At 47.0% G+C, this 22,623-nt stretch overlaps 1 protein-coding gene across 7 annotated transcripts in view; it reads right to left on the bottom strand.

The window, feature by feature from the left end:
- Positions 1 to 6,829, bottom strand: part of NPAS2 (neuronal PAS domain protein 2) — a 190,256-nt gene extending 183,427 nt beyond the window's left edge. For all 7 annotated transcript variants that reach the window (XM_065929716.1, XM_065929714.1, XM_065929717.1 and 4 more), the window contains exon 1: positions 6,703 to 6,829. The gene's annotated coding sequence lies outside the window, so the exon portion shown is untranslated. The remainder of the gene's footprint in view (positions 1 to 6,702) is intronic.
- Positions 6,830 to 22,623: the final 15,794 nt, after the last annotated feature.

The raw sequence follows: 22,623 nt of genomic DNA on the forward strand, positions 1-22,623 counted from the left end.
CATGTTTGATTGAACAGGAGGGCCACCTGCTTACCCTAAGCCAATCACTGGTGGGACTGCAGGCCCACCAGCAGTTGCTCAGCCAATCAGGATTTACCCTGAGCCACGTGGAGGAGAGTGGGCCCTGAGCTAAATCAAGTTTCTACCAGGCAGAAGAGATGCTGGACAATAAAGAAGGCAGAGTGTGGAAGAATTGATGCTTTGGACCTGTGGTGCTGGAAAAGACTCTTGAGAGTCCCTTGAAAAGCAGGGAGATCAAACCAGTCAGTCTTAAGGGAAATCAATTCTCAATACTCATTGGAAGGACCAATGCTGAAGCTGAAACTCCAATACTTTGGCCACCGGAACAGCTGACTTACTGGAAAAGACCGTGATTCTGGGAAAGATCAAAGGCAAAAGGAGAAGAGGGCGACAGAGGGTGAGATGGTTGGATGGCATCACTGACTCAATGGACAGGAACTTGGGCAAACTCCAGGAGATGGTGAGGGACAAGGAAGCCCTGCGTGCTACAGTCCATGCGGTCAAGAAGAGTTCGACATGACTTGGTGACTGAACAACATTGGTAGGGCCAGAGGGTGAAGGGGATCCTTTTACTAGATGTGGTTCTGGAATGTGTGAAAATTTTATAAGATCATATTATTTTTTAAATTTAACATTTAAAAAAAGCATTTTAACACATAGAAAAAAGACTGAAGGGTAATACACCTTGAGATTGTGGGTAATTTCCACTTTCTTTAATCTTTTCTATATTTGCCAAAAAGTAAGTATACTTTTAAAACAGAAAAATAGTAATATTTATGGTGTTCTCCGGTTCTCAATACTATGACTTTCACAGGGTACAGAGATTCCTCATGACATTGCCCAGTACGGGTTGTGGTTCAGAAGAGGATCATTCAGCTGGGCTCAGTCACCCGCTTTCCTTTAGGGGGGCTTGTGTCCACGGGAAGCCCGGATGATTTTCAGTGACCTGGGACATAATTCTTCATGGTTTCAGTAAAGTGTCAACATCCACAGAGTTGGAACCCTGGGTCTCTCCTCCTGCCCTCTGGTCCCGCCTCTGCTCTGGTTTGCATTTTAAGTATTCCCTGACACTTCCCCCTTAACCCCCCTTCATGGCCTTGGGTTCAATCACTAGTCCTTCCCTCACATATATCACAGGGTCACAAGCCCATTGCCATTCTCTCGCTCTTGGTTTTCAAGGTTTATTTTGGTGGAGGATGGAGTGGGAATAGGAGCAGAGATGTCTCCTTTGTAAATAATAAGCAGAACTCACAAATATACACAAGAGAGCAATAGTGGTGGAGGTATTTTAAGGGCCACCCAGTTTGCATGCTAAGTCACTTTGGTGGCGTCCGTCTCTTCGCAACCCCATGGACTGCAGTCCTCCAGGCTCCTCTGTCCATGGGATTCTCCAGGCTCTAAGAATACTGGAATGGGTTGCCATTTCCTCCTCCAGGGGATCTTCCTGACCCAGGGATCGAACTTGCACCTCTTATATCTCTTGTACTGGCAGGCAGGTTCTTTACCACTTGTGCCAAATGGGAAATCCAGATAACTCCCCCTAAAATCAGGGTGAAGGAAAGTCTACCTTGGAACATCTGCCTTCCCCAGAAGTCCAGAGGAAGTAATCACCTCAGAGCATGAAGTATAAAATGCTGGGTGGTGAATTCCCACTCATCCTGCACTGCCTTCAGGGAACTCACCCTAAACTGAAGAGGGCTGATGGATGGCTCTGACCCTTAAAAGGGCCCAGCAAGGGACACACCAATGCCCTTTCCTCCGAAACATATTGTTAAGGCGTGCCTGATTACCGCCAACACCAGTCGGTCTTGATCAACAGAACCTACAGGGTGAGTACCAAGAACAGCCTCAGGTAAATATATTGCTAGAAGGGTATCATCAGAGCTCACCAGAAGCCAGGGTCCTGAAGAAGAGTGGAGATGTGGGTGCTCCTCAAAATCCCATTTTGCATCCATTACCTTGCATGGCTGCCTGCCCTCCAGCCCCAGGCCGGGTTCTCTCCTGCCAGCCCTGGGTTTGCTGATTAACCAAATGGAATCTCTAATTGCTGAACTACATGCAAAAGTATTTTTAGGAACCTCTTCTTCCTCCATGCCTAGCAAGCCTCCCCTCTCCCATCAGCAGTAATAAAAGCAACACAGCACCCCACTCCAGTATCCTTGCCTGGAGAATCCCACGGACGGAGGACCGGGCAGGCTACAGTCCAGGGGGTCACAGAGGGTCAGACACGACTGAGTGACTAACACACACTTTTCTGTTACGTCTGATGTGTCTCCTTCACTGGTCATCCTACCTACCTTGATGAGGTAAGCGTTATTCCCACTATTCTTCTAACCAGGACACTGAGGCGCAGGAAAGTTAAAGAAAAAGTTGCCCCGAGTCACAGGGTAGCTGAGCAAGAAGGCTACCCCAGAACTGTCTGATTTCAGTATCTGCATTTTATTTCCTGGTGAGTCACAGAGCTTCTCGATGAAAACTAGAGGTCAAGGGTGGCCAGCATGGGAGCCCCACCAGAAAAAACCTCTTTCCTGGGCCCCTCTCAGGCTGCCACCTCACTGCAGATTAGTGTCCCAGAGCCTCAGTTCAGTCTAGAAAGATTCTCTCTTACTCACTGTGTCAGTTCCTTGAGGGCAGGGAGGACCCATGTACTTTCTTTTTCTATCACCTGGTCCTCCTATGCAGTAGATGCTACACAGGCTGAATTGGATTGAGAATATTCCAGAACCTTCTAGAGTGTCATAGTCTTTGGAGCACGGGGGAGCTTTGTAAGAAATGCAGGCTCTCAGGTTCCAACCTAGACCTGCTGAGTCAGCACCTGCCCTTCACAAGGTCCCCAGATGATCAATGCTACTCTACACTATAAAGTTTTACATACCATCTTCTGTACCCTCCTCTTTTTAAATACATTTTTGTTTTGCTTTGTTTCACATCAACAAAGAAGATTAAAGTCTCATTTCTATTCTGAATCATCTTATGGAAAACGACACATTGTCTTATGACCCACAGAAGTTCAAGTGATCTCTGGGGGAACTTCCCCAAAGAGATTGCTTAAAATGCCAAGTGGTCCCCAACCTCAAAGAATTCAGTGAGAAACAGTAGTGTCTTAAAGACTGCATTAAAAACGTTCCCCGTTTAAACATATGTTCACATTTAATAAGTGTTTATTTAGTGCTCTAAGGTGCTATTAATCATCTTCAGAGTTAAACTAGAATTACTCAGAGTTAAGTACCTCATTAGCATTCAGCAATTTCTACCCTTCGGATAACTGTCATCCACAAGTCAGCTTGTTTCCTACACCTACTTATTATTGAGCATCAGTGATGAACAAGGCCTCCTAGGGATGAGATGCTGGATGGAATATGAATGTGGCCTCCTATCTTTGCTACACAGAGAGTAAAGATCAGGAACCTGCTAGTCAAACATCTCTGTAAGCAAGTAATGTGTATCATTGCCACTACTTACACGCAAAATTCCATCAGATGCTTCTTTGATGCAGCCAATTAGACCGTGGCCATAAGAAAGCCAAGAATATGGTGTTACTGGGCTACTTTCAACACTTCACAACCTGACCTCTCCTGGGAAAGAAATGCCACTCAGTGCCTGAGATCAGCATGGGACAGTCAGTGCTCGGATCACCACGGAAAAGCCAACTTTTCATGGAAAGAATAAAATATATGCTTATTTTAAAAATTAAGAAAGAGGACTTAGCCCTCTAAAGGCTTAAGGTTCAAAAGTCAGGCTTCCAAGAAATGACCATATATAGGTATATTGAGGACCATATAAAGGACCATCAGTTCAGTTCAGTCGCTCAGTCGTGTCCGACTCTTTGCGACCCCATGAACCGCAGCACGCCAGGCCTCCCTGTCCATCACCAGCTCCGGAGTTCACTCAAACTCATGTCCATCGAGTCAGTGATGCCATCCAACCATCTCATCCTCTGTCATCCCCTTCTCCTGCCCCCAATCCCTTCCAGCATCAGGGTCTTTTCCAATGAGTCAACTCTTCACATGAGGTGGCCAAACTATTGGAGTTTCAGCTTCAGCATCAGTCCTTCTAATGAACATTCAGGACTGATCTCCTTTAGGATGGACTGGCTGGATCTCCTTGCAGTCCAAGGGACTCTCAACAGTCTTCTCCAACACCACAGTTCAAAAGTATCCATTCTTCGGCGCTCAGCTTTCTTCACAGTCCAACTCTCACATCCATACATGACTATGGAAAAACCATAGCCTTGACTAGATGAACTTTTGTTGACAATGTAATGTCTCTGCTTTTTAATATGCTATCTAGGTTGGTCATAACTTTCCTTCCAAGGAGTAAGCGTCTTTTAGTTTCATGGCTGCAGTCACCATCTGCAGTGATTTTGGAGCCCAAAAAAACAAAGTCTGACACTGTTTCTACTGTTTCCCCATCTATTTATATTATAAAGGATCATATAAAGATATAAAGAGCATATGTATGCATTGTTATTTTAATCTGAAAGAAATCACTAATTTTGAATGTGTAACCTAAAAACTAGTAGCAGTACTAACAGTCAGCTATAAAGATTACCAAGAGTTAAGAAAGACTATTCCAAAAAATAAGATGAATTCAACTTCATCATGACATATAACAGATGATATGTGTCATTTTAAACTATCTTTATTATTTTGTTTATCATTTTCATTATTACATAGCCAGAAATAGTAAAAAAAAAAAGGGCCCAAACTCTTAACAAGAATCAAATGAGCTTAAAAACAATTATTTTCTACAGAAAGATGAATTCTTGAGCCACCATCTGAACACTCACTTCTCCAATCAGGCAATTTTTTTTTTTTTCTTCAACAGGCTAATTAGTGAAGCCTCACTTGGTTTTTTTCTGGGCATGTTTAACTCTTTGGGAGGTAACATTTTATTAGTAACATATTTCCTCTAGAATATATTCCCTTCTCTGACCTCCATGGGAGTCACTACCAGGAGCAGTGAAAATCAAACTGATTTTACATCTGCTGCAGTGGGACAGATCAGCAGATAAATATATGCATCGATTTCCAAGGAGAAAATGGCTAAAAGCAGCATACTTACAATTCTTCTAAGCCACACTTCACATCTCTCTGTGAGACGGAAGACGATTATTGAAAGCCTTTGCTGCGTACACTTTATTTTTAACTAAATCTTTAAGTAGACTGCTGAGAAATGCCAATACTTCTACCAGTTCTGCTTTAGCTGTGCAATCAAACAGATCTTTTGCTTCTGCAAAATAGTGGTCCAAGCCTGAATAGCTCTTTTAAACATATTTATTGCAGAGTCATTTTTAAATACTTTTGGGGGTTAATTTTTTGCAAACTTCTCCTTTAAGAAATCATCTGGACAGAAAGCCAGAGTTACAACCTGCCCTTGAATTTTGAACTTGCACCTCCCAAGGAAGAACAATTAAAACTTGCTGTGTTTTTAATGCACCTCATAATGAGTTGGTCAATTCACTGATCAGGGACTGAGTTAGTTTGTGCCTCCTAGACAGAGGGATGGACAGAGCTGAACGCTGCCAGGAACTGCCTTAGAACTAATTAACTGCAAAGTCCAAACGGGGAAAACCCTCCTATTAAGGAAAAAAAGGTTCCGGTTCTAAATGATCAATTATGACCAGTTCGTCTCTGCTAATTACGTTAATTTAATAACTACTCCATATTTTGCTGTAAAGAAACAGGCCAATCAATATAATGAAGCAAAGGAGTAGGCACTAAAGACAAAACTCATCGAGCTCTCTCTTTCCAGACCCCTTCTGAACACCTGTTGAAACCAGGGGCTTTCAACCTTGCGAACTAAACCCTCCCGGATACAACCTTGGAAGCTTTTAGACTTTCTGGAAGTGCGTGTGTATTTTTAAGGTTTCCATCTTGCTTAATCAACAGAGCTGGTTACTAATTATTTATGAATCACGGGGCTGAAAACAAACTTTCTTACCTTAAGCAGTTAAGGAGTGGCAGATAGAGAAGAGGGGTTGGTTTTTAATTTGGCCTTTTGGTACACGGCCCTACCCCCAGGTTACCCGCCCAGTGCGGATCTCTGGAAAGGTCAAAGGTAAGCCTCCTTCCTCGGCTCGGGGGAGGGAGCATACCTTCCAACAAAACAAGGCGCTGGCATCCAACCTGGGGAGCGAGGCGGCGAGCAGGGCCGGCTACGCGTGTCCAGGAGGCCGGCTCGGCACCCGTGACGGCCCGGAACCAATTCCGATCTAGAGACCCCTGGAGATCGTGGGCCCGGGGAGCGCATGTCACCCTCTTCGGGGGTCCCCGGCGCCCCACGCTCTGGAGAGCGCGCGATGGGGCTCAGGAAAGCCTCTGGGCGACCTTCGAGGCTGCTACCCTGGCACGGCCTCCACCCACCCCGACGGTACTCTTTGAGCACCAGGGATCGGGGCGTCTCATCCTCTGCCTCCTACGGCGAGACGCACACGGAGACGACCCGCCCGGCCGCCGCCGCGATCCCGCAGGACGCGATGTCCCCGCCGCAGGACCAGGGGCTGGCGGTGGGGACCCAACAGCCCTGCGCCCCCGGCCCCCCGCGAAGCGTAGTCCCGGGCCGGGGCGTCCCTCCCTGCTCCGTGCGTCCACCGCGCCGGCAGGCAGGTGATCAAGTCCCACGACCCTGCGCGCGCGCCCTCCCACCCCGGGGCCCCGCGTCCCGGGGCTCGGCCCTTACCTCGGAGCGGGCCGGGGCGGCCCCGCGGGGCCGGGCGCGGGCTGGGCCCGGGAGACGCGCCTCCCGCCGCCGCTGGGAGCCGAGGCGGCGAGCGGGCGCGGCGAGCTCCTCCCGGGCGGCGGCGGGAGGCGCTGCTCTCGCTGCTGACGCCGCCGCCGCGGCTGCGGGTCTCAGAGCTACGCCGCCGCCGCGCGTCCCTAGGCTCCTGCGGGAGGCCGGCTGCTCGCGCGGCAAACTCTTCCGCACGCAGAGCCGGCGGGGAGAGGAGCCGCCGCCGCCGCCGCTGCCGCCGCCGCCTCTTCCTCCTCCCCCGCCCTCCTCCCGCCTCCTCTCGGTCCTCCTCCTCCTCCTCCTTCCCTGCGCTCCCGCGGCCGCCGCCGGCCGGGTCTCTCCTGGCGGCACGCCGGACCCTGGCCGCGACAAAGCCTGGGACCCGCAGCCTGCGCTCCGTAGAAGCAGATGAACCCCTGGACCCACCTCCCACCCCCCAGCTTCCCTGAGCGGCCGAGACACCCGCGCCCCAAGGCCGCCACCCCAGGGCTGCTGCCGGGGACGCGCGGCATGGTCCGGCCGAGGGTGCGGGGCGGGGACAGGGTGTGCTTAGAGGGGAACTGTCCGAAGGAGAGGCCAGTGGAGATCCCGTTCAAGTTGTCAGTGGGGGCGGCGGGGAATCGCCTTCCCCTGCGCCCTGTCACCCCGCGGTCCAGTGCGTTGGGGGGCCAGCGCGCCACCGCGGCCCCCAGCACGCCGTCCTCGTGGGGGCGGCCCTGCGCGCCGACCACTGCGCTTTCCCGAGGAGCTGCGGGCGGGGATCAGGGAGACGCCGGCGAGCTCAGAGGACCGCGGCGCCTGCTGGGGAGGAACGATCACTGTTTCTTCCGAGGCGAACGTAGCTGGTCCGGAAAATGGGTCAAGGATGGAAAGGAGCCCCTCCTGTAGGGCTTGGGGGCCGCGGCCAGGAGCGCGCACCCGGAGCTCCAAGCTGCGGCTCCCTCCCCTCCCCCGCTGCCCTCCTCTCCTTTGCACCAGTGCAGGAAATGTTCCACTGACCTACATATTTTTCCAAACATACGTGACCTTTTTTTTTTTTTTTTTCCTCTCTGTGGGAGGAGACAGGCGAGAATCCAAAAAAAGAGAGAAGAAGCTGAAGCGGCGTGCAGGAGAAAACAAGGAGGCATTCAGCAAAGTTCCCGCAAACAGCGAACACAGACACGTGCGCATCCACAGCCCGGGGAGCCTGCAGCTTCTGCTGCAACCTCTGCGGGGCTCCGAGACAGAGTCGGGTGGGAAAGAGAGACCACGCGCCCCGCCGGGGCCCGGAACGGCGTCCCGGCTCCTCTAGCCTCATAAACCCCTGTCCATCCTCGGCGCCAGGGAAGAAGCCCCAGAGAGGCGATAGGCTTCCCATCCCCGCGAGGTCACCCCTGGGACCTCACAGAGGCATGTTGCCTGGCGCAGCGCTCGGAGCCCAGCAGCCTTTTTCGGATGTCCCTGAGTCCTTTGTACAATTAGAGGAAAGTGCCTCCACCAGTCCTGTCCCATCACACTATCTTCTCAGGCCTCTCAGAACATCAGGCGGGCCCCCCCACTCGGTTCCAGGGCCCTGCCTTTATTTTCTCCGAGCTCAAGACAAACCCTCTCCAGCGCAGACCCGACCCACCGCGCCTTATTTGGGCATGCAACTCGGCACCGTCAATTAGATCAAAACGTTCACACAAACCTCCCTTTTCCCCCCTGTAAAGTAGGTCATTCTCTTTATTTCCCACTTGCATTATTTTTGTCTAATTCTCCTCCTGAAAAATAATCAGCCCTCAGGAGCTTTGCGCATCCCGAGAAGCTGTTATTCTTAGGCTTGTAGGGCTTTTCAAGGAGGAGGAGGAGGCATTTGGCACGCTGTGGTTTTGAAGTCCCTCCCTCCCTTTCCAAAAGGAGAACATTTGAAAACTTTATGTTGCTTTGTTTTTCTACCCCCTCCCTTTCCTTCGGGCAAGTAGGTTTCACCCTGCCCTTAGAGTGAGGCTATGACTAATATCTACTAAAGGATAAAGTTCTGTGCTTTTAACCGGATTTAATGCAGAATTTAAAGCCACCTCCCTTCCTTTCTTGCTTTGAAAGAGATTTCAGCTCCCTCCTCCTTCTCCCTTTTGGGAACCAGCTGAACAATCTTTAAATGATCTTTTAGAAAACAAATGGTCTACAGAAATAATACAGAGGGTGCAACAGCCTCACAGTGCAGCAGGTATTTTCGCTAGGGTCCGTTTTCACCTGTTGCCTGGTAGGATAACCCATTAAATGTGTGACTCCTGCCTTCTGATCATGGAGATGTTGTATATGTGGTTGTACTTACTCCAGATGCCATCCTGTCTCCTAGTGTTAATTCCACCTGTCTGAGCATAAAGGGGAGTGGATCTGCAGCAGAGAACCCAGTCAGGACACGAGCAGAGTCGAAGAGGGATGTTTACCTCCTGTTCATTCTCTGCATTTGGCAGGTCCATTCCTTTAACTGGCATTTGTTGAAGGCTTGTCATGAATCAGGCTAGGCCTGTCCTGTGAGCAATGGAGGGAAACTTGACAGCTCTTTATGTCTGTACAAGAAGGGTTTACAGTGTGGAGGCAGGGCTAACAAGGAGGCCAATAGGGTGAGTGCCAAAAGACCTAGTGACGTGTGTTCAAGAGACGGAATAAGGATGGGCTTCCTGGAGGAAGTGACATTGCTGTTAGGATTTTTCATCAACCAGAAACAAAGTCACATTGGATCATAATCTGCACATTATTCAAAATGTACATACAGCCTGGAGCAAAAAGAACTATTGCAAAACTGCATTGCCAATTTGGGGAAATTCACAAGTCTCAGTTGGTTCTTCCTTTAAAAGAACGTGGCTTTATTAAATGAATGAATGTTGCAGTGATATATCCAGGAACCCCAGGAATCTCAGGAACCCCAGGAAACCCATTTTTCAAAGAATGATTATTTATGGGTGGGAGGGAGAGGAAATGATTCATTCTAGTTGGTTATATCAATCTTTAAAAGTAGTAGAGAAGCAATCTGAAGTTTTTGCAGTCTAATCAGATATTCTTTCCACTCATAGAAGTTGTGGCATCTCCTGATGAAAAATATTTAGCTGATTAAATTCTCAAAATATATACAGTAGAAGTATCTGTATATGGTGCTACACACAGGTGAGAACATGTGGATGATTACAAGAGCTATAGTACTAGCTCAAATCTGGGACCCACATTAGACATGTATGCAATTGTGTGTGTGTGCTCAGTCATGTCCGACTCTTTGTCACCCCATGGACTGTAGCCTGCCAGGCTCCTATGTCCTTGGGATTCTTCAGGCAAGACTATTGGAGTGGGTTGCCATTCCCTTCTGCAGGGGATCTTCCCAACCCAGGGCTTGAACCCATGTCTCCTGTGTCTCCTACATTGGCAGGCGGGTTCTTTACCAGAAGTGCCACCCCCTAGACATGTAAAGTCAGTAAATTAAACTCACACTTCAGGAAAAACACCAAGGACAGTGTTCCATGCCAGATGATATCACATTTTTGGGGACTAATTGTAAGATCGAGGGGCCTTTAAAAAAAATTTTTTTTTTAATGAATGCCTAGAGCCCTTTTATGGATTTTCACCTCTGAGTAGCAGTTTTCACTTAAAATTAAAAAGAGAAAACACAATTCTGTGCATCACTTAATAGAGTAATATCATGCTAGGGAAGAAGACGGTTGCAACTGAGGCAGAAGGGGAAGTTGGGTCAGAGTGAGGATGAAGAAGAGACCTCAGAGCCCATAACTGGAAATCAAAGACACAAAGGCCAGGGCTGATGAGCACCCAGAGAAGAAGGATTCAAGAATGTCCACCTGCATTTGAAATGCCAAGTTTAGAATGTGAACGCCTTGTTTCTGCAGAAGCTTCACAGCGAGAGCAAAGTGCTGGGTGGGATTCAGTCACTGCAGTAGGCTCGACCTGAGGATCTCCCAGGAAAGAATCCAGGCCTTGTGCAACTTGCCTGGGAGAGTGAGGACTGGACTTGGCATTGCTGCCTGTTAGATCATGTGGTTGGCAAACCAAAGAACCCAGTAAGATTTCCTTACAAAGCTGGCATGGAGGGCCCAGGGACAAATCTGGGCTGGCGGAGTCTGGAGGTGACAAAGCCTCAAAGCCTCAGCTAATCCCCCCTAGTTGACTGCAGTGCTTCCAAGGACCACAGGAGGAAATGGTATGTGTGAGTGCATGCAAACACCACACACACACACACACACCCCTTCTGGAAAAAGAGGTGGGAAGACTGTTGATAATGTGGGCACTTGAAAATAATCTTTCCTTATATTTAAGCACCCGAAGAAGTCCCTTCACATACCTAGTCCCAAAGTTTGATTTTGCATGTGTGCTCAGTCGCTTCAGTCATGTCTCTTTGTGGCCCTATGGACTGTAACCTGCTAGACTCCTCTGTCCACGGGATTCTCTAGGCAAGAATACTAGAGTGGGTTGCCACGCCTTCCTCCCGGGGATCTTCCCAACCCAGGATGAAACCCGAGTCTCTTCTGTCTCCGGCATTGGCAGGCGGGTTCTTTACCACTAATGCCGCCTGGGAAGCCCAAAAGTTTGATTTTAGGTCCCATTTCTCTCCTAAGAGGATCTTTTTTTTATTTTAATAGTCTTTAATTTTAGAGCAGTTTTACTGTTGTTCAGTCACTAAGTCATGTCCAACCTTTTGCAACTCCGTGGTCTGCAGCATACCAGGCTCTCCTGTCCTTCACTATCTCCTGGAGTTTGCTCAAATTCATTTTAGAGCAGTTTTAGGTTATCAGCAAAACTGATCTGAAAATACTAAGTTCTCATATAGTCTCCAATCCCCTCCCCCAGCCCCCAATCAACATTGCCCACCAGAGTGGTACCTCTGTTCCAATCCACGAACCTCCACTGACACATTGTTAACACCAGATTTATAGTTTTCAGGGTGTTCCTGGTGGCTCAGATGGTTAAGAATCTGCCTGCAATGAGGAAGACACAGGTTTGATCCCTGGGTGGAGCAGATCCCCTGCAGGAGGAAATAGCAACCCACTCCAATATTCTTGCCTGGGAAATCCCAGGCACAGAGGAGCCTGGTGCGCTATAGTCCATGAAGTCACAAAGAGTTGGACATGACTGAGCGACTAACACTGATAGTTTACATCAGGGTGGACTATGGCTTTAGATAAACGCATAATGACGGGCCTTTGCCTTTATAGCATCAAACAGAGTGTTTTCACTGCCCTGAATGTCCTGTGTCCCACCTGCTCATCCCTCCTTCTTCACTAAACCCTGGCGATCACCAATCTTTTTACTGCCTCCATAACTTTGCCTTTTCTAGAATGTCATATAGTTGGAATCACACAGTACCTAGCTTTTCATATTGGCTTCTTAAAATGAATTTAAATTTTCTCCATGTCTTTTCATAAAGCTCATTTCTTTTCAGCACAGAATAATATTATGTTGTCTGGATAAGAAGTTTTTTAAACTGGTATTTTAGGGACTTTCCTGGCAGCCCAGTGGTTAAGACTTCGCCTTCCAATGCAGGAGGTGTGGGCTTGATCCCTGGTCAAGGAGCTAAGATCCTACAAGCCTCAGGGCCAACAACAACAACAACAAACAAAAAAATAAGAAACAGAGCCATATTGCCATATTGTAATAAATTCAATAAGAGACTTGAAAAAATAAGCTGACATTTTAGTAAACAGTGCTTTCCATAATAATAGGTAACATTTGTCTAACATATGCCAGGTATTTACGTGACCTCATTTCAGAAGGCCCTATAAAAAAGTGATTTAGGATTTCCTAGTGACAGAGAAGAAATCTGACTTCCGCTCAAGGTACCTTCAGCGTGTTGGCAGATACGTGGCAGAGCAGGGTTTGATCCTTGCTTGAAGACTGCTGCTCCCGTGGTCCTTCCTCCCACCAGACCTAGCTCTCGGCTGTGCGAGATGCCAACACAAGGATATCTGTGGCATCATTCACTCCCCGTGAGATCTTGCTGGATAATGAACTGGTGCCAAAGCAGGCGTATACTACTCTCAATACATCAGTTATTAATATATCCTTACTCCACTCTTGAATCAGCTCTCTTCCAAGCACTTGAAATAGAAATCCAGGATGAAGGCTTGGGGTTGGCAAAAGAGCGACACTTGGTCCTGATAAGCCACAGAAAGGAAGAAACTCACTGGGCCGATATGTAGTGTTACTGGCATATCGGCATCTCACCAAGGGCAGGCAGTGTCTGGACTTTGGGGATGGCCTGGATGGGAGTGTCCTTTGGTCAGCTTGTGTGGTCTTCAAACCAGCTCTAGGTTATACAGGTTGGGAATGAAAGCAGATTCGTCCTACAGAAGTGAGTTTGAGTGACAGTCAAGCTTCCCTCACTTGGCCCATGAGAGTGGGACCAGGGTGGGCCAGTCCAAGGTGGAGGCCTTGCTCAACTGTTATGTCTGGTCATCCTTCTAGTTGCATCAGTGGCTGGGGATGTAGCCTTTCTCACTGGAACTAGATTTTTTGGGAGGCGGTGGTGGGGAGATGCTCAGCTCAAATTTGCTCCCAGGAAGTTTTATAACAACCCAGGTTGTGCGAGTGGTAAAAAATCTACCTGCCAATGCAGGAGACCTGGGTTGGGAAGATACCCTTGAGGAGAAAAATGACAACCCATTCCAGTCTTCTTGCCTGAAAAACTTCATGGGCAAGAGGAGCCTGGTGGGCTACAGTCCATGGGGTTGCAAAGAGTTGGACATGATTCAGCACCACACAGAGTACTACACAGTACACACCTTTCACAGCCTGTACCAAGTGGTTAGCCTGTGGAAGATGGGGAAAGGAGCAGGGGCTTCAAAGTACACAGAAGACTGAATGGAGAGACAGTGTTTTGTGTACAGGGTGTCAGGAGCTGGAGGCCAGAAGGTGCTGGGGATGCAAATGTGGGTGGGCTGTAAATAAGCCAGAAGGAATGGAGGTGTTTCTCAGCTCCTGTAATTAGCCGAGTGGATTTCAGAAGCAACAGTAGAGCCACAGTTGAAGCACACACAGGGTAGAAGGAATCACTTCCGAAGGGACTGGCTCACTGTTGAGACACGTGCTTCTCCAGCCTGTGCGGGAAACACCCTTCAAACAGGGCAGAGAGACAGCTGTGTTGACAAACAAGCGGGCACTGTCTTTCACGGTTCTCAGCTCATGTCCCATTGAACTCCACTAAGAGATCCAACCAGTCCATCCTAAAGGAAATCAACGCTGAATATTCATTGGAAGGACTGATGCTGAAGCTAAAGCGACAATCCTTTGGCTGCCTGACGCAAAGAACCGACTCATTGGAAAAGACCTTGAAGCTGGGAAAGGCTGAGGGCAGGAGGAGAGGGGACGACAGAGGACAAGATGGTTGGATGGCATCACTGACTCAATGGATATGAGTTTAAGCAAGCTCCGGGACATAGTGAAGGACAGGAAAGCCTGGCATGCTGCTGTCTATGGGGTCACAAAGAGTTGGACAGGACTTAGCTACTGAACTATAACAGGAAGAGGTCATTTAATGTATCTGTTGTTTAGTTGCTAAGTCATATTCAACACTTTTGCGACCCCATGGACTGTAGCCCGCCAGGCTCCTCTGTTGATGGAATCTCCCAGCAAGAAAACTGGAGTGGGTTGCCATTTCTTTCTCCAGGGAATCTTACCAGTCCAGTGATCAAACCTGCATCTCCTACATTGGCAGGCAGACTCTTTACTACTAAGCCATGAGGGAAGCCCCCTTAATGTATCTACATGTGTCTGCTTAAAATGGGCATTTCAGCTCATTTCTCAGACTGATTTCCATTTCTGTCTCTTTTTAAGATTCTCTGACTTGGGCGCAATGCTGTTAGAATAGTTAAGTTTCTATACTAACAGATGCATAATCATAATCTACTTTGCCCGGGAAGAACATTTAGTGATCCGAAATTCATTACACAGAGTTCACTTGAAGTGAAAAGCTAATGATAGAAAAATGTTCTCCAAGGATCTATTTATAATCCCTCCCAAATAGGCAGAAGAGATGCATTTCCTGTATGGACAAGCATTATTTTCTCAGTATGCTTTGTTACAAGGTTTGGGTGAGAAAGAAGCTTTTCTCAATGGCTTTGGTCTAACACTTGCATTGACAATGAACATGATTCTTGAATAAAGACAACCTCACTCGATGTTTTTGAAATGTGCTATTGCTTGTCTCTCTGGATTTCTTCCTTTCAAGGCAAAGGACTGTTTGCCCTGAAATTATAAATGCTTTTATCGTGGCAATGGGGCTTGACTGTATTTTTGCATTCCAGAAATTTCTATGTAAATCTATTGTTGCCGTTGTTTAGTCACTAAGTCATATCCAACTCTTTGTGACCCCATAGGCTGCAACATGCCAGGCTCCCCTCTCCTCCACTATCTCCAGGAGTTTGCTCTAATTCATGTCAATTGAGTTGGTGATGCCATCCAACCATCTCTTCCTTTGTCACCCCCTTCTTCTCCTGCCCTCAGTCTTTCCCAGCATCAATATCTTCCCAGGTGGTATGAGTGGTAAAGAATCCACCTGCCAATGGAGGAGATGAAAGAGACACGGGTTTGATCCCTGGGTCAGGAAGATTCCGTGGGATAAGAAATGGCAACCCACTCCCGTATTCTTGCCTGGGAAATCCGATAGAAAAAGGAACCGGGCGGGCAACAGTCATGGGGTCACAAAGCGTTGGACATGACTGAGCACACACACATACACATGAAAACACACACAAATCATTAAAGCTACTTTTGCTTTTTATGATTATTATGGAGGTTCTGATGGGGCAAAGTGCCTTATGTCTGGGATTGACTGAGTACTAGGGCTTTTCTTTAAAGACTTTTCACTTGCGAATTTAAGAGGCCAGTGGGTAGCATCTTGTTTTCTGGGCCCTGAAATTCAGACCAGTGGTTCTCAAAATGTGTTCCTTGGGCTGACTGCATCAGCTTCATCCGGGAACTTGTTAGAAATACTAATTCTCCACCCAGATCTGCTGAATCAGAAACCCTGGTCATTGGCTCCAGCAAAGTGGGTTAAAAAAGCCTTTCAGGAGATTTTAATATAAATAACATCTGAGAACTACCAATTTAGACAGTTAGTGATGCCACGGGTAGGGGATTGTTCCATTGTCATATGACATGAGCTCATTTTATGACATTTTATGTCATATGACATGAGCTCCTTGTGCCAGTCCCTGGGTTAAGAGCAGACAGGCATTCATTTATTTAATCTTCATAGCCACCCTTTGAGGCTTCCTTGATGACTCAGCACGTAAAGCATCTGCCTGCAGTGCAGGGACGCATGTTTGATCCCTGGGTGGGGAAGATCCCCTGGGGGAGGAAATGGCAACCCACTCCAGTATTCTTGCCTAGGAAATCCCATGGACAGAGGAGCCTGGCAGGCTACAGTCCATAGGGCTGCAAACAGTCAGACACGACTGAGCGACTGAGTAAAGACACCCTCTGAGGGTGGTGTTCTTATCATCCCCTTTGACAGATGATGGAACAGGGCCGGGCAGGGTTACATTATTGCACAGGTACCGCTGCTAGCAGGGAGCAGGGCAGGATGGAAATGGGGGCCTCTGCTGCCCACACCGATGCTTTGACCACCCTGCACTCCTGATGGCCTTGGGCACATTCACCCAGGTGACTGATGAAAATAAGCCCCTTTCTTAAGATTTCTCCCCATTTTCCTATTTCTTCATTCCTTCCCTTTCTCTCAGTATCTTCTGGTCATCTCTTCTTTCTCGCTCTCACTCTCTACCTCCTGCTCCATGGAAATGAACTGCTTTAATATATTACATCTCATCTTTAACTTTGTTCCCATTTGGCACTTCATCAGAGTCCAGCCTGGCCAAATCTGAAGCATAGAGCTGAGCCAATACCTGGTGACTTCAGGCTGTGTTGAAAGCCAATTGGCTTGACTGTGGTCTTTAGAGAAAGCAAAACTGGCAGGGAGGACCATTAAGTTAATATGCCTTTTACCCAAGATGGGGATGGCCATTAAACACAGTGAGCTGTGCCTGTGCTGTACGGGGTGGGGTCTGTAGGCATTGTTTGAACTCATGGGGAGCTGGAGGTCTAAGGTCTAAGATGCTAACCTGAGCCAACCAGTCAAGAAATAGACATTTGTACTCTAAGTTAACTTAAAAACATGAAGACAGTGCATGAATGGCAAGTATAAAACATTAAGGAAAAACAACTGAGAGCTTAGAAATAAACCCTCACAATTAAGTTTGGTTGATTTCAACAAGGATGCCAAGACAATGGGGAAAGAATAGTCTTTTGTAACAAATCATTCTGGAACAAGGGAATCAATACACAAAAGAATGAATTTGGACCCCCACCTCACACTATATATAAAACATTAGCTTGAAATGAATCAAATGCATAAAGGTAAGAGTTCAAACTATAAAACTCTCAGAAGAAAACATAGGGGTAAACCTTTATGACCTTAGATTTATCCAAGGATTCTTAGCTATGACACCAAAAGTACCAGCAACTAAAGGCAGGGGAAATAGGCAAGTTGGACTTCATCAAAATTAAAAATGTGTGATGATGTGATCAAGAAAGTAAAAGGACAACCACAGAATGGGAGAAAATATTTGCAAGTTATATATCTGATAAGGGACCTATATCTGGAATATATTATTTAAAAAAAAACTCTTAGAAGGCAAATAATTCAATTTTTAAAAATAGTCAAAGAATCTGAATAGATTTTTCTTCAAAAGAAGATATCCGCATGGCCAGGAGCAGCAAAAAGATGATCCATACCCTGCGTCATTTGAGAAATGTAAATTAAAGCCACAGGAAATACTATTTCATACTTACTAGGTTGGCTATTATTTTTGCTTTTGAACTTCTAATTTTATATTTCGGTATAGCCGATTAGCAATGTTGTGAGGTGATAGTTTCAGGTGAATGGCGAAGGGACTCAGCCATACATATACATGCATCCATTCTCCCCCAAATGCCACTCCCATCCAGGCTGCCATATGACATTGAGCACAGTTCCATGCGCTATACAGTAGGTCCTTGTTGGTTATCCATTTTAAATATAGCAGTGTGTATATGACCATTCCAAACTTCCTAACTTTCCCTTTCCCCCGGCAACCATAAGTTCATTTTATAAGTCTGTGATTTTTTACAATAAAACAAAAAATGAAGATAAACAGGTGTTGGTGAGAATGTGGAGAAATTGGACTGCTAGTGGGAATGTGAAATGGTGCAGTCTCTTAGGAAAACAGATTGGCATTTCCTTATAAAGTTAAACATAGAGTTACCATTGATCCAGCAATCCCACTCCCAAGTATATACACAAGGAAAATGAAAACAGGTGTGTACACAAAACCTTGTAGACGAATGCTCACGTGAGGAGCCAAAGCTCAAAACAGAAGCAACCCAAATGTCCATGAACTGATGAATGTCTATGCAAAACGTGTTCCGTCTAAACAACAGAATATTATTTGGCAAGGAATAAGAACGAATTAAGTACTGACGTATGCTATGACTTGGTTGAACTTCCAAAATATTATGCTTAGTGAAAGAAGGCAGTCACTAACGACTAACGACAGAGGATTCCATGTATATGAAACTCCAAAACTGGCAAAGTTCTAGAAATGGAAAGCAGACATACTTGCCTTCTGTAGAGGGCATTTGAGTTTAAGATATCATGGATAAAGAAAACAGGTTTTTCAGGGTGATGAAATGTTCTAAAATTGTGGTGATGACTATATAATTCTGTGAATATACTAAAACCCACTGAATTGTACACAATAAGTGGGTTAATTGTACTGCATGTGAATTATGTCTGAGTAAAATTACTAAAAAAAAAAAAGAAAAAAGAAAAAATCCATTAAGGGTATATGCCTAATTCTTCCTTCTTCAAGCCTCATCCATCCTTTCAGCATCTTGCCTTCTCCCCACCACAGCCCTCCCCCTTCCCTCTTCCTGCACATCTTCCTGTGGCCCCAGAAGTGAGCAAGGCCCCCAGGGTTCTCTCTTCACCCTCTTGCTCTTTTCCTTCTTTCTTGGGAGAATCCAGCTCTGTGGTTCTTATTTCAAAGCCTTTCAAATCTTTATCTCAGGTTCTGACAGCTCTCCGCCCACGTTGCCAACTGCCCGCCGATATTTCCGTGTGGATGTCTCCCACTTCACTTGCCTGGAACCACTCTGATGCTTCCTTTTCCCTTTCTCCCCGCCCAGATCGTTCTCCCAGCTGCCCTAGTCCTGTGAATGACATGACTTTCTTCCGCTTACCTGCACTTGAAAACTGAAGTCTGTCTTGAGATGCTTCCTCTCTCGTCTGCTCTTGTTGATAAGTGACTGAGCCTGGTGGATGCTCATCTCCTAGTGTTTCGTTCACTCTTCTTTTCTTCCCAGGCCTGCTGTCTCTCTCTCCTGTGGCTCAGCCCTATTTAGGAGGGCTCACTCACATTCTAACTATTCTAACTGGCCAGAAGTAACTACAGAATATGAGTTGTGGAAGAAAAGGAACCTTAGTCATGACCTCAGGAAGGGCTTCAAAACTCTGCCCTGAACTTCATGCAGGAGATTTTGCAAGAGAGTTGGACAAAAGAACTTGAAACCCAGGGGCCTGGAAAGAAACCTATTAGTTAACAAAGCAGTTCATCTTGGGGAAATTGACACATATGGCCCAGGGTGAGGGTTTAGAGAGCCTTCTCGTCTTAGGCCAGTGGACACAAGGACATCTAGACTAGTGGTGAATATGTATGCAGTCACTAAGTCGTGTCTGACTCTGTGACCCCATGGATTGTGGCCCGACAGACTCCTCTGTCCATGAGACTTCTCAGGCAAGAACACTGGAGTGGGTTGCCATTTCCTTCTTCAGGGGTCTTTCCGACCCAGGGATGGAGTCCACATCTTCTTCTTGGCAGGCAGGTTCTTTATCACTGAGCCACCAGGGAAGCCCAGACCAGGGGTGGACATACCAAATTATGTTCACGCTCCTTGGTAATGAGCCACTGTGCTGAGCCCCCTGACTGCCCCCACAAGGGCCCTGTAGCTCCCCAGGACGGCCTGAGGCTCCCCACCACACAGAGGTCCCAAGAAGGCCATGCTATCATGTAGTCGGGTGGCTCCGACCCTCCACCACCTGCCCTTAATTTCAGCGCTTTCCCACGGCTGCCAAACCCAATCCACGCTCCTTGGCATGCTCGGAACCCACCCGCCTTAACCTGATCATAGCCTAGCTCCCTGGTCTATTTCCCATCACTCCCTACTCTGCACTCCCACCCGTTCCCACATCAAATTCTGTTTTTGCCTTTCTCTCCCTGCTCTGCTGAAATTCTTTCTCTCCACCAAGGTCTTGCGCATGTGCTACCAGAAAGTCATCCCAGAGGCCTTCATCCTCACTGATATCGTCAGGTACATAGAAAAATTATACTGACATTTGCAAGCATATATATATATATTTCTTACATATATGTTATATATGCATTTTATATGTGTATATATTTTTATTATGTATTTATTTTATTTTATGTATTTATTATATGTATTACTATATATAATTGAATGTACTATTTTCTAATGTTTAATTTATAATTTTATTTATTTATTTATTGGCTGTGCTGGGTCTTTGTTGCTGTGCAGGCTTTTCGCTAGCTGAGGCAAGTTGGGGCTACTCTAGTTGCAGCGTGCGGGCTTCTCACTGCAGTGGCTTCTCTAGATGTGCGGCTTTAGCAGTTGTGACACGGGGGCTCAGTAGTTGCAGCTCACAGGCTAACTAGCTGTGGCATACCAGCTTAGTTATTCCATGGCACACGGGATCTTCCCGGACCAGGGATCAAACCTGTGTCTCTTGCATCTCCTGAATCAGCAGGTGGATTATTTACCACTGAGTCACCAGGGAAGCCCCTAATTGAATGTACTATTACAATCAATTTTTTTTAACTGCATACAGCATATTTTTAAAAATTTTTGTTTATTTGGCTGCCCTGTACAACATATGGGATCTTCGTTCCCTGACCAGGGATTGAACCCACATCCCCTGCGTTGGCAGCACAGAGTCTTAACCACTGGACCACCAGGTGACGCCTATATTCAATTTTGATAACCCAGTATCTTCCAGCTCTTATAAGGCTACTTGGGATGTAGGGACCAAAACAGCTCTGTGTCCCCAGCTCCCGTCTGCCCTGTGGCCAAGCATACCACCTCATGACTGTCTGTCCTGTCTACTCGTCCACTGCCCACCGATGGCGCCCAGGTGGTGACTCGAGCCTTACACACCCCTCTTTGCCTTTGGCAAAGGAAATGTCCTGGCTCTCAGCTTTGGCAGGGAAAGGATGGCATCCCAAAAACGCAGAATTCACAGCCTTTCCTGCCGCAGCTCGTACTTAAATGTCTCATCTTAAATTAAACCTCATGTGCTTCTTGGGATGTAAGCTGTACTGTGTCTGAGAGTGAAACATTTTATTTCAATAACTTCTTCTATATATATATATATATATATATATATATATATATATATATATATATATATAAGTAGGGACTGTTGTAGCTTTCCCGAACTGACAGAAAGGATGTTTCATGTAAAAATTAATACCCTGTTGTAAGAAGAGGGGAAAAAAAAATCCCAACACACTCTCAGGGGTTTCCAAGTAGATCAGAGCTCATATTTTATATCCTAGACACCGAGCTGAGGATCTTAGAGTTTGTTTAGGTTCAATGACCTGTTGTAGCATCTCAGGGTCAGAGAAGTCATGGGTGACTTCCTCTCCTAGGGGACCTTGAGCAGTATACATGTGGTTACTGTTTGTATGGAGGAGACCTAGAGACCCTTTTAAGAATACCTGAAGGATTTCTCTGGTGGTCCAGTGATTAAGAGTCTACCTGCCAATGCAGAGGACATGGGTTCAATTCCTGGTCCAGGAAGATGCCATGGAGCAACTAAGCCCGTGAGCACACCTACTGAGCTGGAACTCTAGAGCCTGAGCTCCGCAACAAGAGAAGCCTGCTTGCCACAACTAGAAAGAGCCCTGAGGCAGCAACAAAGACCCAGCAGAGCAATAAATAAATAAATAAATATATATATATATATATATATATTTTTTTTTAATTAAAAAGAATCCCTGAGTTCTTGCTACAGGCCAGGTATTAGGATATTCTCACTGAATCTTCCTCCTGCCTCCTGCAGTGGGCATTTCCCCTTTGTGGGCAAGAAGCTGAGACTGGGAGTGGAGGAGTGACTGCCCGGCTTACCCCCGTGTATGCAGGAGAGCGGAGGCATCGGGAGCTAGGTGTGACTCAGGCACCCAGCCTCCCTGCGCTCTGGTCCCCGAGCTCCTGGGGACGGGACAGCACCAGCACCATCACCACCACCCCTCCACCTCTCAGCTGCTCGTCCACTGTCTTTCTCTCTTCCTCTGAAGCCCCAGGGACTGGGGGGCTTGGTGGCACCACCCCATACGACCCCTCCCCAGTCTGAGAACCTCCACAGGGTATCTCTCCCCTTACTGTCTCCAGGGAGGTTCGTTTTCCTTTTTAGAGGAGCTGGGGTTGACCACGGCCCCTCCATATCTGGTTACTCCCAGGTCACCAGCAGTTCACCAGCTGTGATCAGGGCTGTCCTGGTTCAGATTCACTAAAGCTAGGATTTGGGATGGGGGCAGAAGGAGCACTCTTTGGAAATGGTATTGAAATAAAATGAATGAACTGAGGAATCCCCAAGGCACCGCTTAAGTCCTGCATTTGTTATTGAGAGAAAGAGAAGCCAGTGGGGGTGGGGTAGAGTGAAGGGGCAGGAGAGTTCACTTGGGGGTTTCATGTCAGACCGAACAGCAGGCACCAAGGCCTTGGAGTGTCCTGTTGAAGCCAGGCCCTGTTTTCCGCTGTAAAGGAATCCTGGTAACACATTGTTTAACTGCT

This window comes from Muntiacus reevesi, chromosome 3 (assembly GCF_963930625.1).
Source record: "Muntiacus reevesi chromosome 3, mMunRee1.1, whole genome shotgun sequence".
In the NCBI taxonomy this organism is placed as follows: domain Eukaryota; kingdom Metazoa; phylum Chordata; class Mammalia; order Artiodactyla; family Cervidae; genus Muntiacus; species Muntiacus reevesi.